The 21,267-nt window shown below is 37.0% G+C and overlaps 1 protein-coding gene across 2 annotated transcripts in view; it reads right to left on the bottom strand.

Annotated features, from left to right (window-relative positions):
- The window catches only part of gata5 (GATA binding protein 5), a 138,853-nt gene that overhangs the window by 115,479 nt on the left and 2,107 nt on the right, over positions 1-21,267 (bottom strand). For both annotated transcript variants that reach the window (XM_089124120.1, XM_089124119.1), the window contains exon 2: positions 17,868-17,968. The gene's annotated coding sequence lies outside the window, so the exon portion shown is untranslated. The remainder of the gene's footprint in view (positions 1-17,867; positions 17,969-21,267) is intronic.

The raw sequence follows: 21,267 nt of genomic DNA on the forward strand, positions 1-21,267 counted from the left end.
CTATTTTCCACTATAACCTCTTTAATTCATTGCATGATGCATCCACCTCCATTCTACATTCGTACACCACTGTTATCTTGATCCTGACTGCATTAATTCTTGTTTGTGTGCGTTGTCGAACCTGATACAAGCTGTAATTGATTCTCTAAAACAGAGGTGTCAACTTCATTCTTGGTTCTGGGTCGGATTGGACTAAAACGCCTTCACAACTGGCAAACTCGGACAGTGCATGGATAGTAACGTCAGAAAGTCATTTAAAAATAAAGTCAGATCTATTGTGTTTTTCTACTTTAGAAACATTCTCACATGATGCTATTTGCAATTTTAAAATGCATTGCAAAGTTCAAAATCGCTTCATGCTGCTTTAACAATATTGGAGAAAAACCCATCCTTCAAACACTCTCTGACATTACACACACTGCATGTGCAACTGCTCCGCAGACCTTTAGTGGGGATGACAAAACCCATAACCATAATGACATATTACTTAACAATTAGTTAATAGTCACGTGCCTCAACAAGTAAAGTCATAACATAATGATACCATTGCAAATTATTAGCTAATGATTAATTAAAGCAGACAACTGGAAGTTGAAGTGCATAGCGTTGACTAATTGTGGTAATTAACACATTCATTAACACTATTAGCTAATAAAATGTTATTGAGGAATTATTAATCAATTCACACATGATGACACCTTTAATTAATAGCAATTCATGCATTACATAATCTATTAATCATATAGACTCTTTATTAGTTGATGATGCGGTAATAATTAGTTTAGTTCTTCATGAATCACACATCAACTCATGATTATCTGTGCATTAGTTAATCATCATGAATTAATATATATTAGTGTGCCCATATTGTAAAGTGTTACTGAATTTCTATTATTTCTACTTTTTTTCTATTTTAAGTTTTCATTTTGTTTTTAATTTAGGTTTAGACCAATAATTTTATGTGTTTTTGTCATATATATATATATATATATATATATATATATTTTTTTTTTTAAATTAGTTTTAATTGATTTTTATTTAATTTTTAGTTGAGCTGTCAAACGATTCATCGCAATTAATCGCATCCAAAAATAAAAGTTTGTGTTTACATAATATATGTGGGTGCACTGTGTATTATTATTTTGTGTGTATATATATATATATATATATATATATATATATTATACACACACACACACACACATGCATGTTTGTTTAAGAAATAACATTATTTATATATAAAATATTTATATTTATATGTAATATAAATTATATAGAAATCTATATACAGTATGAAAATGCTTCTTAAATATATACAAGCATGCGTGTGTATTCATATATATAAAATAATAATTAAAATAATTATACACAGTGCACCAACATATATTATGTAAACACAAACTTTTATTTTAGATTCGATTAATTGCGATTAATCGTTTGACAGCCCAAATTTTTAGGTTTAGTAATTGACCTTTCGCCGACCCCTCCCCCAAAACAGCTATTGTCCAATCACACATCATTGCAACCGTTACTATGCGAGCACGTCCGTCAAACATTGACTCCAAGCAAGATGGTGAAGCGGTGCGCCCACGGCGTTTGTAAATCGGACACTAGGTACCCCGAAAAATTGTCTGGAGGAGTTGTGTTCTTTCCGTTTCCAAAGCCGAAAACACAACATGAGCAATAATGGATAAAATAGTGTCGAACATGGTTAACTCTTGTGCAGTGTGTGAGAGACACTGAGATTAGTCAAAGAAACATGGAGAAAGCAGATCGAGAGGATCCACAAAGGAATTACTTTTTCTAAAGGGTTGTTGTTAACATGATATGCTCGGGGGGGGAAATGAGCAGCAGTCACTTGCAGTGCAGCACCCATAGACTACAGTTTAGAGGAGTGCACGCTCGCAACAGGGAAAGCATGAAGCTTACTTGACAACATCAGTTCATATATCAATATCATAACTAATAGAAATAACCTTAAATAATGTATGGTGATCTGTATCTTTCGTCTCTTTTGTATAGTAACTTTTTAAACACGAAAATCGCATTCAGCATGACACGCAAGCGGTTGCCGTGGTAATGAAAAACCATGTATAATGCAGTATCTGAGGCAAAATGACTAAGTTATATATTTCTAACTCCAAACAAGCCACTGAACCAGCTTATAAAATCTTCTTCAAGGCTGTGCTGGTTGCATTTGAGGTCATGGGATTGTCAGATTTCGCTTGAGACCGGTAAGCATTCGCCTCGATAGTAGTCGTGTCTCCATTGCGTATTTTTATCTTTTGAAAAGATCCCTCCACTGCATACTGTTACCCCTTTGCCTCGATCTAGAGGATATTGCTGAGGTATTGCTCCAAAAAAGGTCACTAACACGCACAGGTATACCTCATCCCGTCATGGCAATCTGTGGCGCTGGTTGTGTTTGACCATTTATTTGATGGGCGTAGTAACAATTACTAGGGGGCGTGGCTTTTGCGAACAGTCAGTTGTAGTACTTCAACTGTATTTCAGTTTATTTAAGTTTTAACAGACGTTAACTAAACTAACAGAAATCTTTTTGCACCTCAGTTGTTCAATGAACTACATTGCTATGGGCCAGCTGTGTCACCCACCGTAGATTCAGTTTTAGCTGAAAAGTGCACATTTGTGCATGTGCCCAAGTGCCAAATTCTGCACCAAAACACATACAGCTTTAAGATGGAAACATAAATTAAAGTTAATTTATCGTGCTTTAGCTATACTCAATACATGACTAACTCTAATAACCTAATTTAATTAGCTATTTTTTGTCCTCAACCACGTATTAGACGGAGGTGTCCAATATATCCAGTGGGACAAAAAAGGCCTGCAAATGTGTTTGCTCTACCATTGCTCTATGCTGTTTCTGTGTGATGGAGTACAAATCTGTGTTGCTGCTTCTTGTAAACATTAAAGAAGTTGTGATTGACTTTAAAAGAGGAAACTCCACTCAACTTTTCTGTTCTTCTTCTACAGGTTCTGTGGTGTCCTTCCCCAGTCCTGTTTGAGATTCTGGTCTTGCCCTAAAATGCTTTGCTAAAGCTGGTAAAATGGAACCAAATCAACTGTTTTATGGATTTGGTCCCCTTCAACCAGCTGTAGCTGTGCATTGATCACCCCGTAGAGCTGTGATGAAGAAAGAGAGGTGTTCAAAAGCACAACGTACAATAATTGCTCTGTGTGGATCTAAGTTCGCAGTGCGGGACCGGCTGTTGAATGAATGTTCCTTCAAGCACTAATATCATGATTAAACACTCTTTGTCCTCTTAAAACCCAGGCGAGTATTATATATGTCATTTATTATTTATGAGCTATAAGTGTTGATTATGTATTCAAGCCAAATCACTATCATTGGAAAGAAGGCTCTGGGGTCTTTACGGTCGCCCATTGATTTCTTGTCTCTCTGCTGAAAGAGTGAAGGCGTGGGGTGGAAGGATGCAGGGAACGGGGGAGGTGGGTGTGTGTCAAGCTGTTGAATAAGTAAAACAGTCGTTCCTTTTCTCTCTCTCTCTTCCTTCTACACTTTTCGTGATTCTTAATGCACATGCTTGATCAATAAAAGCTCATCCTGAAGTTCATAAACTGCTGAAGTGGTTTTTGCTTTTTAAGTGAAACAGACTATTTAGCGGGGGCGGGGGACATGATTTTATCCATAGGGATTTGATTGGACTGAAACGCACAACACTACGATATTATTGTTTAGTTAGTATTATTTTTCTCTACTCACATAGTCAAAAAAACTGCAGAAAAGTCTTTTCAAAGACGTAAAATTTAATTATTAACAGATTTCAATTAGATTCTATGGTGATAGTGCATTTTTTTCCTTTAAAGGGTGAAATGTATATTTTTCATCAATGTTAAAATACCATCTTCATTATTTTAAATGTTTGCTTGTGTAATATGTATTTTTGCTGGATGTTTTTTTTTATTCCGTAACAAATTTTACTAAAACCATGTGATCCAAACAGGCCTATCAAATCACCATAGTTTGATGGGCTGTAAGAGACTCTCAAAGACTGGAAGAGATCCCTTTATGGATGAGATATTTTAAATATTTCTTTATGGCAGTATAAAAATAAGCTATTTAATAATAACTGTGTGTGCAATCAAAGATAAATGTACTCACTTCTGAGGATGTGCTGGAAGAGATGTGTAAAGGCCTGTATGTTTCTGTAAAGGTGCAGAGTGAGATTTCTTTTTCACATTTCACCAAACAAGACTGCAAAAACAAAGTCTATGCAAACATCATATTATATTAATTACATTAAATTATATATACACTACTGTATTTAATTCTACATATTTTTGTGTAATCCGTGATATATTTTATTCAGCATTCTTTGATGAAAAAAATGTAAAAGAACATCGTAAAGAGTCACTTTTAATCAGTTTAATACACCATGAATACATTTATTTTAATAAAGAAAAATCTTACTAACTATGTACTGATTTTTCAAGGCCAGTTCTGATTTAGATGATCCTGGCTGATCCTGACACAAGTTACACATTTTTTTTTAATATAAATTATATTAAAAAGTAAATATATTTGTTGTTTATTTGCTCTATCACAGCCCAAACTGACACACTACACCTCTAAAATGTCAAACACATAACCTCATCCAAAATGCACTTGAGTGAAACTACAATCTCTACTACATTCTATATGCAACAGGTAAACATGCATACAAACATGTACACACCCACCATAGACTCTTAACTAACAAAACAAAATTCCTCTCATTGCAGAGCATATTTTTCATTATTTGCATGATCAAGACTGTAGCCATAAAGATCAAAATAGCTCTCTTTAACCTCACCATGCAACCAGACACCACACTTGCACACACTCACAAACACAGCAACTCAGCCAAAATACTGTATAATATGATAAGGCTGCTCTGCAGAACATGGATTTATGTCGCAGGTGACATTGAAGAAGCCGGGAGCTCTGTGCCAAGCAACATAAAACAATAGCAGACATTTTAATATTGAGATTGAGAGGGAGGATAGGGTGGAACGGGACATGGCGGAGAAAAACAAAAACGTCAACATGGCAGACAGAAGAGTCCAGCCTCGTTACTCACACCATATTGATGTTTGAACACATTCATCACCTGTATTACAGCACGGACCAGTGAACTACGCAAGCTAACGTACACACATACATACTGTCCCTCTGTGGTCTCAGAATTCCGCATATTCTCTATTTCATGACCGGTTGTGTAAAAACATAAATGTTTCATGCCCATATAAATGAATATTCTGGGTTCAGTACAAGTTATGCTAAATAGATTTGTGGCATAATGTTCATTACTACAAAAAACTTGTCCCTCATTTACTTGCAATGGCAATGGCAGACTGGGGCCAAATCACCGATCCAGAACATCCCAAACATGCTCAATGGGTGACATGTCCGGTGAGCTGGCCATAAGAACCGGGATGTTTTCAGGTGATGGTCATGGATGAATGGTACAGGATCTCGTCACGTTATCTCTGTGCATTCAAAATGCCATCAATAAAATGCAACTGTGTTCTTAATCCATTACATACACCTGCCCATACTATAACACCCGCCACCATGGGCCTCTTAATCCACAACGTTGACAAACTGCTCACCCACGACGCCATACACGCTGTCTGCCATCTGCCCTGTACAGTGAAAACCGGGAATAATCCATGAAGAGAACACCTCTCCAAAGTGCTAGACGCCCTCGAATGTGAGCATTTGCCCACTCAAGTCGGTTACGACGACGAACTGCAGTCAGGTCGAGACCCCGATGAGGACGGCGAGCATGCAGATGAGCTTCCCTGAGATAGTTTCTTACAGTTTTTGCAGAAATTGTTTGGTTATGCAAACCGATTGTTGCAGCAGCTGTGTGGGTGGCTGGTCTCAGACGATTTTGGAGGTGAAGATGCTGGATGTGGAGGTCCTGGCCTGGTGTGGTTACAGGTGGTCTGTTTTTTTTTTTTTTTTTTTTAATGCAAATAGAAATATAAAACTAGTCCTAATTGAAAGAAAACAAGTTGACAAAAAGATTGAATTCAATATTGGGTGGTGATAAAGCACATTTATAAGCAATTTTTTATCAGCTGGTCATCATTTTTGACCGGTAACATCACAAGAATTTCATGGTTTTGAACACAACACAAGGGTTAAACTTTTTCTGTGTATAGTTTTATCCATATTTACAACTTTATTGCCTTTTAAATGCAATGCAATAAACCTTAAAATGACCCAGCAAAAGAAGAATTAATGCATTTTCATAAAATTAAGCTTCACATTTCTGCTTTTAAATTCCACAAAACTGGCCAAATTTAAGCGCCATTGTAAATTCCTCAACCTAAAACCTTTCTTACTTTTTTTATTTGGTAAATCAACATTAATGTTATGCTACAAATGCTGTTGATTCAGCTTAACATTGAGGCAGGTTTGACACTGGTCTGTCTTCCATTACTTCCCCAATAATTTCTTTACCATGTATCTGTCAAAATAAGATGGCAGGAGCGCATCTTCATGGAGAATTGTAACCGTCATCAGGATCTGATGCAAGAACTCAATTATCTAGAAGTCTCTCTCTCTTCCCCACATCTTCCTCAACAACTTTAAGAACAGTGTTTCCACTATCATAAAAACACGTCTGCTAGAGACCTGATCGACTGCTGAACTGACATACCAAAGCAAGAGAAATCAACGAAGTCAACGTTGTCAGAAGATCTTCTGTCTGTGTCAGCCCTCACACTCTCTCACACACATAGTCAATGTCTCTATGCATACTTTCTCTATTGTATGTTTGGCTGCATACAATGGAGTTTTTTCTTTGAAAGAGAAAGATTTGCACATAATTTGCAAGAAATCACATAAATATTCCAAAAAATGAAGACATAAGAAAATCAAGTTTTTACATGTGAACAAAAGAGCATTGAGGAGATAACAATATCTGAAAATTCTGGGCAGAAACCGAAACCACAGGATGCACTCGGCTGATAACCGAAATCGAAAAAAAGAGTTTTATAAATGTATTTTTATTTTATTTAAATTTAGATTTAGGGGTGGGGCGGGGCGGAGCATAGATTTTCAGACAAAAACCGAAAATACCATTTTCCAAAACTCCGGTGCATCCCTAATGCTCTGTAAGCACAACTCTGTAAAATAAAGAAAATCAAACCACAAAGCATTTTGGTAAATCTAAAAAGATAGGAGCACATCATACAGACAGATATGCATTGGATAATGTTTACTGTGCCCATCATGCAAAAAAAAATTGTTTTGATCAAAATCTATGCTTTTGGGTCCCTCAAAACTTTGGATGGTGCAGGCAAGTGTTCGCATTTACTGCAACTCAAATATCTTGAGGTGCATTTCCCGTTCTATCAAAATAACTTTTCCGATTCGCCATCACATCACTGGGTCTACTGGGAAACATGAAGGGAAAGAATTTTGAGTTTGGTCAATGAAATAGGGCTAAGTTGCTGATGTGGCAATGGTCAAACGCTCCAGTCATCATTGCAACAGCATGGGCAATTTGAATTGCATTGGGGTCCTCTGATATTTTAAGGAAAGAACATAGTGGTTTCATAACTCTGTCACTTCAGGACAGGGAAACTTCCCTATGTTCACTTTTTTGCTATTCAGCAGAAAATGTACAGCATTACAGTAGATACATGGAGTCATGTAGGTTGGTTTATTGAAATAATAAATCTGTGTGCAACTCAGTGGTTCTTAAAGTGCCCCTATTATGCCATTTTAACGGTTACTCATTTTGTTTTGGAGGTCACCAATAGGTTTCCATGCATGAAAGGTCAAAAAATTGTTTAATTTTCTCATAATCTACATTGCACATCACCACATTTTTCAATGGTTCTCAAACGACTTGTCGAAAGTTACATGTTAATTAATTTCATGACAGCTTCTTGCTGATTCTGAAGACATCTGTAAGCTATAAACAAACATTTACAAGTGTTACAGGGGTTTATAGAGTCTTACATTACCCTGCAGTCCTTTGGGCTTAAGTATTGTACCCATGAGACTGTTAACTGTCCCAGTGCCCAGACTTCAAGAACATGGTGCTGATTTTCTAAACAGTCTCCTGTGGTCTCATGTTAATAGCAGGTAAAACAAAAAGACTACTAGTGTGTAAATTGTGTGTTTGAAACAGAAGTAAACACAAAAATGACTTTCTCTTTGCCTGCTTTAATTACTATCATTAACGTTTCCCTCAGACTATTACTGTGATTAACCTCAGGTAGCCTTTCATTGTGGTCTGCATAATGCTGCAGTGTAAATTAGTACCACAACGTACAGTTTTTTTTTCATGCTAGAGTAATTGAATAGCAATTGGAGTCCATATTAATTAATTAGGCATTAGCTTAATGTGAAAATAAAGGAGATTTAGGGGAGACTGGATACAGCTTCTAACTAACTTTGAATAAAAGCACAAAGCAAAAAAACAAACAAACAAAGAAAATAACTATATAGTACTTTTAATTTCAGTATCAAAAACGTTTGTGGTCATTAAGATTTTTTTTTTTTTTTTTGAAAGAAGAAAAATATTTTATTTAACAAGGATGCAATAAATTGATCAAAAGTGCCATACATTCATGTTACAAAATATTTCCATTTCAAATAAATGCTGTTCTCTTTTGAACGTTCTATTAAAGGGGTTGTATAATGCCCCTTTTTACAATATGTCCAAGTCTCCAAAGTGTGTATGTGAAATTTTAGTTCAAAACACCCCACGGCTAATTTTTTTACAAAATTGAGGGTCAGTTAAAAACGCATTGTTTTGTGTGTGTCCCTTTAAATGCAAATGAGCTGCTGCTCCCGGAACAGAGGGCGGAGCTTCAAGAGCTTCTGTGAGTTAGCAGCTCTAATTACCTCAATCAGACAAGCACTAAAATGTCAGAAACTGTTCTGTGTAAACTGGAGTCAGGCAATGATGTAGAGGCTCAAGAAGAAATGACAACATGTAGAATGCAACAAGAAGTTTGTGAAAGGTTAGTTGATGAATTTATGATGCTGATGTGGAGTTATCAATCGTCAAGTCTTTGATTAGCATATTCTGTAATGACATGAATAAAATCACTTGTGTGGGAAAGGGAACTGTTGTAAGATGCCTCCAGAGCGACATGCCATTGCATTTATTATGTACGTGGATTGCATGTGAAAAGATGGATGCGACAGCTTGAGCAGACTCACAAATGTGGTCGACTACTACAACTCTTCCTCTTCTCAAGATGGACTGCATGTTCCCTGGGGTGGGGTTTATGTAAATTCTAGGGTTCGTGATGTCACTAACCCAGGAGGAATATCGTGAAGTCCTTACAGGCTGATTTCTTTAAAAGCAAATTCTATTGCTATGAACTATGCAGATGTTGTTTATGCTCAAACAGCAACATTATACATTAACTACAGTTAGAAAAGCGAAAACATAGTAATAATCCACCCTTTCAAAACAATCCTGGGGGAAAACATGTTCATGATTTCTACAAAATTTAAAAAAAAAACTTTTATTTGAATATATTTTAAAATGTAACTTATTCCTGTGATGGTAAAGCTGAATTTTCAGCATCATTACTCTAAATGCTCAAGAAACATTTATTATTATCAATGTTGAAAACAGCCTACTTTTTTCAGGATTCTTTGATGAATAGAAAGTTCAAAAGAACAGCATCTGTCTGAAACAGAAAGCTTTTGTAACATTATAAACTACCGGGATAAAAGAAATTAAAACTTTTATTCAGCTAGGATACAATAAATTGATCAAAAGTTACAGTAAAGACATTTATAATGTTACAAAAGATTATAGGCCTATTTCAAATAAATAAAATAGAACTTCCTATTCATCAAAGAATCCTGAAAAAAAAAAATGTCCACAACAGTTATTAATACACAACACAAACTAATGACAGGACAAGGGACACCTGTGAAAAAACAGATGATTAACCAATCACATGACAAACAGGGAATCACATGACAGACATGGAACACAACATGAACAAACCAAAACGTGACAAAGACATGACCAAATGGTGACATAATGAAAGTTTTTTGAGCTATTCACTAATTTATTTTTATTTTACATATTTAATGAAGTAAATCCAGCCTTGGTGATTAAAAACATTAAAAATCTTACCGACACAGTAGATGCACATACAAACATACTTTTATAGAGAGGATAATTTCCTCCTATTTGCCCCCACCCTCTTGTGTTTGTGTCCCTTGTTCCAACAAAAATAACTTTTTTTTATCCCTAATAAAAATTCAACCACCTACTGAGGTCAACACCACACTTCCGTGCAACTTTGAGACAACAGCACCTGACAACATAAGGCTCTTCAAATGCCGACATCTCAATAGCATGCGCACACACACACACACAAACTTGCTGCTGAGCCAGTGTTTACTGCCTGTCACATCACAACAACACGCACAGCTGAAAACAAACCCTCTTGACTATGTCTAATGCAATCATGAAGTTGTACATACAGCTGGTCTTGACAGAGCAGAAAATCATGCATGACTCTCTCTCTCTCACACACACCCCCCCCCACACACACACACACACAGCTCCTCCAGACTCCAGAAAAGAGAGAGCAGAGCACCACGTTACGTCCTTCAGCCGACCGCCACCGACAAAGCATCCCATGAGACCGAGTGGGACAGAGAGAGAGAGAGAGAGAGAGAGAGAGAGAGAGAGAACGCTAAAGAACTGAACAGTGACATTGGCAGGAACACAGGGTGAACTAAGCTGCACCCAAACGACAATACTGAGAAAAAAGATACAGAGAATGAGAGAACAGAGTGATAGAGACTGAGGAAGATAAATCCCCCCAAAAAAGAGGTTCTGGACACTTTCTGGTTGCCAATGGCAAGGCAAGTTGTTCTTTCAGCGCGCCTAAGAAATCTATTGGACGTCTCAGATGGACCCGATTTTTCCCTAAAATTGGACAGGGGGAGCTCTAGGACAGACTCACGAGGTATCCTCGGGTTCACTGCCTCATCAGTCCGCACCCCAAAGTCTGGATTTGAATAGAGTGAACCATTTGTATTTCTAGCTGATGTGATTCTAATGATCGGAGTGATCTGTTAGGTTTTTATTTAGTTAGCATACTTGCAATTTATTGACTGGTATCAAACCAAATGTCTAGTATCAACAACTACACCACTTGCCAGTTGCCACTTACTTTGATACATTTTTTCCTGATTAAATGACTAATTTTGACACCCAAGTGTGAATAAACTGTTCAAATAACTTTTGCCATCTGTGTATGCATACAAAGGTAGTGGTGGCCAAAAGTGATGTCCAGAGGGGCAATATACACAATATTTGCTTTTTCAATCCAGGTTCTAATAAACAAATCCAAATATGAGTAGTATGTTATATTGGGAAGAAGAATACACCAAACTTGGTTAAGGTATTAAAATTAAAAAAAAAAAAATTATTTGGCAACAAAGGCAAATCCCAGGATATTATAAAATATGGAGTTTATTGTATTATAAAAAAGGCATATTAAAAATGTAACAAAGTATTGACTACAATGTAATAATGTGTTATTAATATGTTGTTGTGTTGGTTCCCCTTGTTTTGATTGAACTAAACTTTGTTAGTTATGTGTATATGTGTATTGCTCAACTTCTTCCCAAAATTTTGCTTCATTGGAACACACCGACATGACATATCACAACTGAGGTTTATAATTTCCCAAAGGTTTTCAATGGCTTTAAGGTCAGGAGACTGAGGTGTTCACTTAAAGGGGCAGTTCGCCCAAAAATGACAATGTTGTCATCATTTACTCACTCTCAAGTTTTTCCAAACCTGTATGAATTTTCTTCTGCTGAACAGAAAAGAAGACATTTTGAAGAATGTCAGTAACCAAACATCTGATGTACCCCATTGACTTCCATATATCTTTCCCATCAACTCTTCGGTTATTGACATTCTTCAAATTATCCTCAGTGTATGTGTAAGGATCATGCTATGTGTAACAACAACAATCACAAGGCCATCGACGGCGACGCCCTCTACAGGCAGTTGGAATAATGTACATTAGTTGATTATATTTATATTAAGTATTTTACATTATGAATTTTAACAGTGTAGTTCAATAAAACCATATGATTACTTGCTTTTCATTCTTTATTTGAACCAATTATTATTGCCTCATTGTTATTATGCATTTTAAGTCATGTTGATGCTCATTGTTTACGGGTCTATTTTTATTACCACAAATATCCGGTTACTCGATTAATTGCAAAATAATCAACCGATGACTCAAATACCAAATTAATTGTTAGACACAGCCCTAATTAAATTATAGCTTTGGAATAATGAGTTCAAGCTTGGGCAAAAATGACGTCCACACAATTCAGTATATTTCTAATTGGAATGTGAAAGGTTTACATAAGTTTTACACTTCAGGAGGCCACACACACACACACAATAACTAAATAAAGTATCAATAGATTGACTTCTGTAACAACGTAAACTTGTTTCTGATTGGCCTTTGTCTAGTAAATCTCCTGAAGGTTTTGGAGGTGCATGGTTAAGCTCTATAAACTGCAATTACACAGTGCTGCATTATTGAGGTTGGGAACTGTAAAAAAAAAAAAAAACTGGATCGGCACTGCTCTCACTCTCTCTTTGAGGAAGAGAACAGGACCCTAAAGGAACGAGCAGCAGAGAGAGAGAGAGAGAGAGAGAGAGAGAGAGAGAGAGAGAGAGCTAGTGAAGTAACCAAGCACTAAATTCTGCCGCTCCACTCCTCTAATGCTGCCTATCCTCTGTCTCCGTCCTCCTTCACACACCAGCTGCTCTCTGCCACTGACAGGAGCGAACACACACAGACACACACACACACACACACACACACACACACACACACACACACACACACTACTTAAATCTGACATTGAATCGTAATAGACTAGGTACTACAGGTACATGACAAGTATGTGTGCATAACAGGCATTGAGAGAGTATGTGTGAGGATAGAGGATAGAGCTGCTTCTCATATGTGCTGTTTATGCTTTCAGGATGAAACAAACCTTACACATACAATCTAAGGCCCATTAAGCAAGGACAATGAAATAAAGGACAAGACTGAGGGCCACAGAGACCAAACACAGACAGCAGTTCACACGCACACATAAACACCTTGACAATCTCATCAGACAAAAAACGTGTAAAGAGACATTTTCTCATCTGTAAAGATATCAGTTCCTTTACACCAGCACAGGTGAATTATGAGAGGAACACCGTCACAAAAAACAACACACTGTGAGAGAGAAAATGTGGAAGACAACAACAACAAAAAAACAGAAGGAGACAAGCGTTTATAAACAATTCTGAAGACTTGTTTTGAAAATCATAATTAAATGGCATTTTTTTTCTGTTTAAACTATATTGCCGTTTTCTTATGTGTTACACTAGGGTGCAAACAGCCAATCATGTTGGCAAAGCAACTTTTCTCCACCCACAACTGCTCAGATATTACTTCTATTTACACTTTGTGTGAATGACATCTATCACTATTTGCACATACTGCAAACAAGATGCTATTTTTATATACACTAAGATTATAAAAGTATATAAAAGTTTATAAAAGATTATTTAAGTAAGCTTGTATAATGTTTTTGAAAGAAGTCTGCAATTATTTGATCCGCAATTCAGTAAAATATGGTAACATTGTTAAACATTATTTCAATCAATAATGTGTTTTATGCATTTCGTAACAAATGATATAGAAAATAGTAAGTAAAATTTCTGTTTGCTTTAATGGATTTTAACATGTCCTTTTAATTACTTGGAGAACAAAAAAAGTGAACATAATATGATTTTAAATGTTAATGTTTTCAGCATTTGATTTTCAAAAACGATATTTCTGTAATATTGTAATATTTAATAACAGAAACAAGTGACATAAACACCATTTTCCTAACAAAAAGCCTTTCCAAAAATAACTACTATGTCAAGAGAGGAGCTTTTTTTTTTCACAGAGTGATAAAGTATGATACTGACAAAGCAGATTTGACGATTGCCGTCTAGTATTGCAAAATAATATTTAACAAGTACTTTACTATAGCAGTGTCAGTCTTAGAATCCCAAGAGAGAAAATCTCACAAAATAGTCCTTTATAGGAAACTCGAATACTCAGGAAGGTAGCAGGTAAAATAAACACAACTAACATTGATGACGACTGACACCAAACTGAACCAAAGTATTTAGACACCGAGAAATGACTAATCAGATGAACTGAGAAACTAAGTCAAGACAGACAAACTAAGAACAAAGTAAGCTGATGACAAGGAAACATGACAAGCAGGGTTACTCATTCCTGGATGTCATTTTCCAAGTAAACAGAAAGAACTTGATTAGTTGATTCAGATGCTTTTAATTAGACTTAGAGGTAAAATGTGTATATACGGTCTCGTAGAGCTTGTGATTACAACTTGTAAGTTACCAATTTTCTGAGAGCACCTACTTGTACTACCTGACTGCCGCAGATTCATTTAGACGTTGATAGTTGCTAAAGAAATGCATAATTCTGCTCAGAGTAGAACATCAAGTTGTCATCTTAAATTTATGGTAATTATGACGCGGCAAAACTCTGCAGGAAAATGTCTCTCTAGGATCAGGAGTGAGGAACTCTGGGATTTCGAGTTTGACAAAAAGGGTCATGGTTCAAGCCAAGTAAAGCCAAACTGTTTAATCCCAACCCAAGGCTACGGGTTGATAACCCAAATTTAAAAGTAAAAAGTAAGTCTGTGGATCCTGAACAGAGATTGGCAGTAAGCAGCGAGCGAGTAGGCGTCGTATTTAAACGGGTTTTATGACGAGGTCGGTGAGGATGGGAAAAATCTTACATTTTTGTGCAAACTTTGCCCGTCTAAAAAAATAATTGTTGTCTGTGGCAATAAAAAAATAAAAAAAGCTCGCAACATATGGAAAAAAGAACTATGAATGAACTAGCTCATTTTTTGAAGTATGAACTATGAACTGGACTAGTTCATTTTAACTGAACTTTGAACTAGTTGATGTAGAAAGTGAACTTTCCCAACATTTGCTACAGGTTACATATTATACCCAAATAATACATTAGTTATCAAATTGGCTGCTCAATCACACCTTAATTGATCTGAAATTTCGACCTGATTGAAAGGGGAGGTTTATTCCTTTTCTAATCCAATCGAGAGAACATATAAACACTTGATTGAATTGAAAACTGAAACTGAAAGGACTGCGCATGTGCAATGATGTCAAAAAACCTCTCAAAATGCTGGCTGTGGATGAGAAAAACGCAGAAAATCAAACCCAATTAATTTTTTTAAGACAGACGAAAGTTTCAGAGGCAGTGTGCAAGCGTGATTGACATAACGTGAGGTCGAACGTGAGGTTTTTTAACGTGCAAAGATTTCGGATGTGAATTTCAGACTCAGTGGGCAATGGCCTTAACACGGTAACATTGACTATCGCAGCAAGCCTAGTAGCCATATACCCTCTTTCCTAATATATCCTTACCTTCAAGAAAACATCAGGATCAAGAGGTCTGCACTTTTTCCTTCAGATTCCTCGGCGTAATGACTTTGAGAACTGCTGATTTTATTAGCTGTGATCGGCTCACCCACTCTGAAAATTACCAATTGAGTTTCTCCAGACCTGGGCAGGGATTCAACCCCACAGTGGGTCACAGTGTGCGTTTAAACTTTGTCACCCATGCGCATCACACTCCCTAATCTAATGATAAATTAATCATGATTTTAGACTGACCCACTATTTTAACAGTTTTACAACAAGACTGCTGACACGGGAGCTTTAACAGGCTCCACTTTCTTCCGTCGGACAAAAGGCCCGAGTTACCTCACAGCTGTTGTGTGAGAAGATATGACTGGCCCTTTTATTTTTGAAACAATTAACACGATAAATTAACCTAATGCTCAAGTCAGCCAGTTTTACAACTTCCTTACAGCCTCATTGTCTTTCCCTTCCGCTCTTGTCAACACACGTCTAACCAGAAAACGTCTTGTATGTTAGTGGTTTTCTTGCCTTGCGACTTTGAGAGGACAGGGAAAGGAGAGAAGAAGAAATCAATAGGGAACCAAATTGGAGAAATTCTTCCCATTACTCTCCCTGTTTCCCATTCCACACACCACATCACAGATCCAGCAGCTGCCGCCGCTCTGGTCGCAGCTCATCCTCTTCAGACACACACAAACACACACTCACTGACAGGTGGTACACACACAAACAGGCAGTTTGCACTGATATGTTGTCTCTTTTCTTGTACTGTGATCGCTTTTAGTTTTTTTATGTTTGGGTGACACAAAACATCATGATTTACTTTTATCATAGTTCTCTCTTTCTCTCTCCAACAGACATCAATTGAGTTTGAATCCGTCGTAAAGCCACAATGATGTGATTCATACTGAGATTTATGACTGCAGCTTGTCCACACGCTCACCCACAGCAGTTTGACTCCATCCGTCAGCCAGAACAATTCTGAAGCTCATCAATTTCAATCTGGTTAGATCTCCAGCATCAAAATTTAATACATTATGCGAGTTCGATAATGCAGAGACTCCAACTTCACATTAACATGGACCTAATGATACTGATGCATCATCCTCAAATTTAGCGAACACACAAACAATACGAAGGGAGGAATCAGTGTTTAAATTAAGGAGGCTTCTATTATGTGCTGATGGCTGATGCACAAGTTAAGGGCTTTAACACCATGTTATTATTGCAGCGCACAGTGTTTAACCCCAGGTTTTCGTTGTTCTAAAACTCACTTTTAACCTCTGGGTAAAGGAACTTTTCACACTAATTTAGAAGTGGAGTTAGCACTGATATTACCCAGGGGTTATGAAACTCTGCTCCGGCCCCAGACTGCGACCAAATGGTTGCATTTTTCTACCTCTAAATTTGTTTAGAGGTCGCACTGGTGCAAACACCATGTTGCCCAACTTATAAGAGCTGCAATTTCACATATGAAAAACATCAAATGAAACGAAAGTGGTATGAAACTGCACTTCTTGTTTGAGCTACGTACGTAGCAAGGACAGTTTATCAGCTCAGACCAATATTAAAGATGCCATATGTAATAATTGAGGTAGAAATATCCAAAAAAATGAGCTACACGCATCAAAAGAATGAGAAGAAATAAGTGCAATGATGTCATTAAAAAACTGAGAAGTTATAGTGCTGCCGAGATATAAACCTAAATTAGCATGCTAAATTACTAGCCCCGGCCCGGCAGGTGTCGTAATACCAGTTTCGGCCATGGGAGGCGGTATTGAATTTGTGAGAGTTGGCAGCTCTGAATGGCGCTAGCTTGATCAACATCAGCGAATGCTGTCTGTCATCAAACTAACAATAAAAGTGTAATATGAACAAAACGAATACCGTAAACTTAAAATAATAGCCCAGGCTTTTATTTTCCCATATCGTCGAAATGCACCAGCTTGTTTTTGAGACAGGCGTCTATGAGACGGTCTTCATCATTTAGTTTAGTGTCAACCTTTTACTATCGTGTCAAATGATTTGAATAATATGTGCGAGAAAGAGAGAGCAAAAAAAACAGCACTCGTTTGTGTTGTTTGAAGATGTGAGAGTGCGCGCATTCGCGGCACAACTCACTTTCTGGAGGTATACTGCCCCCATCTGCTATGAAATATGGAATATGATTTGATTTTATGTGCCAGATGGCACCTTTAAACAGTGCAACACCAGCTCAGAAAAGGTTTACTCACGGGCCGATCTTGAGCACGCAACACAGTTACTACACAGTGCTGAGCGATTCGGTGAGAAAGCGTTTGAATTTGCTGCATTAGTAAGTGGCACACTTACCCCATTATCCCTCTATGCCGTGTTTGAGAGCAGCCACTTCCACTCAACCATCCGGGAGTCTGATCGTGGAGAGATTGTGGCCATCTGCCTATTAGTTCAGCCTGAGGACAAGAACAACAAAAGAAAAGAAAAGGAGTTAATATAGAATTTGCAACTCCTACAAACACATTGTAAATACAGTTGCAAATATGCAAATAAGTTCATGTTTATTTAACAAAATATGATATGAATAGCACAGAGCAATTATGCTCTATTTGTGTTTTGCTATAAAGTCTCAGGAACAGGATCAACCCTTTTTGTGAAGCTTTCTATTGATGTTGAGAGGAATGTCACATCAATCGTGCCATTTCAAAGAACTGCTCCACTGGGGAATCCAAACTACTTCTAAAAATAATGTGCCCACTGGAACAAAGTGAGCAGGGTTTCCCAATTCCTTCTCTATGGGAGCTAGGCATACAGTAAGGCCTAAAGAAGGGGACTGTGGGATTGGAAGCGGAGTAGAGAAAACAGCGTGAGCTTCTTCTACAGCAGGTACTTCTCAAAACAGAACAAAACCACCATTTCAGAAGAATGTCAGTATTTTATGAAATACCGGAAGAGAAAGAGAAATGACAATACTGTCTTGACCAGTGTTGTGTTACGCTCGTGTGTGATAATTCAACATAAGTACAGTACATCTTCATGGTACACTGCATCCTCCACAAGAGGCTTACAAGATATATTGTGCAGTGCAACCTGAATTCAGTTCTAAGTTTCTGGTCATGTTTACAGCTGATTTACGTGCTGAACCAACAGGGACATCACAAATAAACAACGCTCAGTGGGCACAATTCATTCTTAGCGATTTACCCGACTGAACGTCAAAGACAGAAAGAAAAGAGGTTAAATAAAGGGGAAGGGGGGAAAAGAGACAACTGGATTATGGAAAATTGTGCAAGAGAGGCTAATTTTAGAAACACTTGATGGTAAAATCACTCGGCACTGATCCAAAGTCACAACAACACTGCCAACGAGACGACAAAGTGCTCTATTCCTGTCCATTCTTTGACTATTTTTCTCTCTCTTTCTTTCTAAAAAAACAATGAAAGAATTATACAGTGCTAAATACAATTTAAAGCACACAGAATATAATTTCAAACTTTAAAACCTATTAAAAATGTTTACTATGGGAAATGTGTACGCCAATAATATTAGGTTTAATAACAGAAATGTAAAGAAAAAACACTTCAATTACATTCCTTTCGAGGTGCTTGTGGTGGAACAGTTCGTATTATATACAAAAGTTACACAAAAAAAAGGACTTCTAAGACTAAGATAATTAAGAATGTACAACATCTACAGTAAGTTATTGCAGTTAGTGTTAATTTCAACATTTACAATACATTTTTAAAATCAGAGATGTATAGTAACGAAGTAGAACTACTGTACTTAAGTACTAAAATGCTATGTACTCTACAATTGTTTTTTTACTTCTACTTTTACTTCAGTAGATATTTTCGATAAATTTAATACTTTTACTTCGATATTTTTTTAATGTTATGCTAGTTACTCGTCGTTACAATTATAAAAAATTTACGAATCATTCGTTGCAAGTTGGCTTTCATGCTGCCTAAATCACACGCCAGTTTTATAGGGTAATGATATTGATTGACACACATTGACAACTAATGCAGGGGTTGTCCTGAAATGGCATTTTTTTTGGCGGCCGCCAAAGCAAATTTGTATCCCGCCAAAGCGCCTTATTTGATTGCTAGTTCAAACTTTTGACTGCTTTCTTTAATAATTACATGACACAATACTTGTAATTTTAGTACTTAAATAATGAATTTTATAATAAACTACTTGCAATACTTAACTACAAAAAATGTTGAATACTTTAGTACTTCTACTTAAGTGTGGTGCTTAAAGAGCACTTCGACTTCTACTCAAGTCACTTTTTTGATAGAGCACTTGTACTTTTACTCAAGTCCGGGTTTCTAGTACTTTATACATCTCTGTTTAAAATCAAACATTGTACTATGAACGGACATGAACAATCTTGAAGATGACAAAGTATTCATGTATTTTGACATGTAACATGAAGAATTGTATTTTTAACATAAACATTTGCATTTAAGTAACATATTTATGTCATAGTTCAGCTCACACACAACAAAACGCACAGAAAGTAGAATCTGTAATAAAATCATTTAGTAATAATTGTTTCATTTGTACTATCGGCAGGCACATAAATATGTGAGCACAGACTTGAATTAGCACAGGATCAATGAGCCAGGACATTGAATTAACTAAACCAGCTCAGCCAACATTCACACACACACACACACACACACACACCTAATAGACGGACAGTTATAGAATTACAAGACACACACGTGCTACACAGCGTCCTTCAAACAGCACTCGGGGTGTAACACATTAGTTTAAGGAAATGACAGGAGCAATAATCAGACAGGTGGATGTTAGTGCTGACGGCGCTGTCCTAAAGGTCACAGTGTACTCACTCACACACTCAGACTAATCAACATGCTGTTAGTGTCTCTATAGAGAGAAGTATAACAGTCAAATATTGTGGTTAATTTATAAAACGAATAGTTTCAACTAAAGATGTTTGAGCCATGTTCATGTTTAGCCACATACACACCTGTGATTTGGATATGTCTTGTCTAATCATTCTTCTGCTTCTTAGACACCTGATCATTTATGTTCAGGGTCATTCGATTGAACAATGGTGTTACCGTTTCACTACATCTGCACAAATTCACAACTGGTACAGTACACTACTGGCAATGCAATGCATAGCCACCAAACGCATTATTCACTTTGTCTATCAGTGTTTAGTGTTTGCATGTGTGAGTATGTTTGTGTCATCCTGCTCTTTATAAAGCCTGGTGTAATCTTCTTGATTTGCTGGATTGACCCCACTTAATTCAATGGAACAGAATTGCTGTGACAGCAGCACTGAATGGATTTTCAATGCACTGCACCTGCACTAATAAGTTTAAGGATAACCTCCTTCCTTCAGCATAGAGACTGAAAAAGACAGAGAGAGAGAAAGAGCGACAGCGGGACAAGACAAATTAGCTCACAAGTCACTAACACACTTTACATAAACAAGGGTAACACATGCTTCAAAGAGAAACAATAAAATGTATCCATGCAAAGACACCCTCACACATACACTGGTCAACATACCCTTCTAGAGGCTAGGACATAAATTCTGATGTAAAGGCACTGAATATGTGGCCTATACTGCAGCAGAGCTCTGGATCAATGTGTGCTTTTAACGGCCTGTCTGCATAGGGTCTGGCCTGGGAGAGGACAATGTATGCTTCTAGCACACCCGCATATAGTAGTCTGTAAATGAGAAAGCGACAGACAGCCAAATACAACAGCCGAG

The sequence above is a fragment of the Pimephales promelas genome, chromosome 20 (genome assembly GCF_988280905.1).
Source record: "Pimephales promelas chromosome 20, fPimPro1.hap1.1, whole genome shotgun sequence".
Taxonomy (NCBI): Eukaryota; Metazoa; Chordata; class Actinopteri; order Cypriniformes; family Leuciscidae; genus Pimephales; species Pimephales promelas.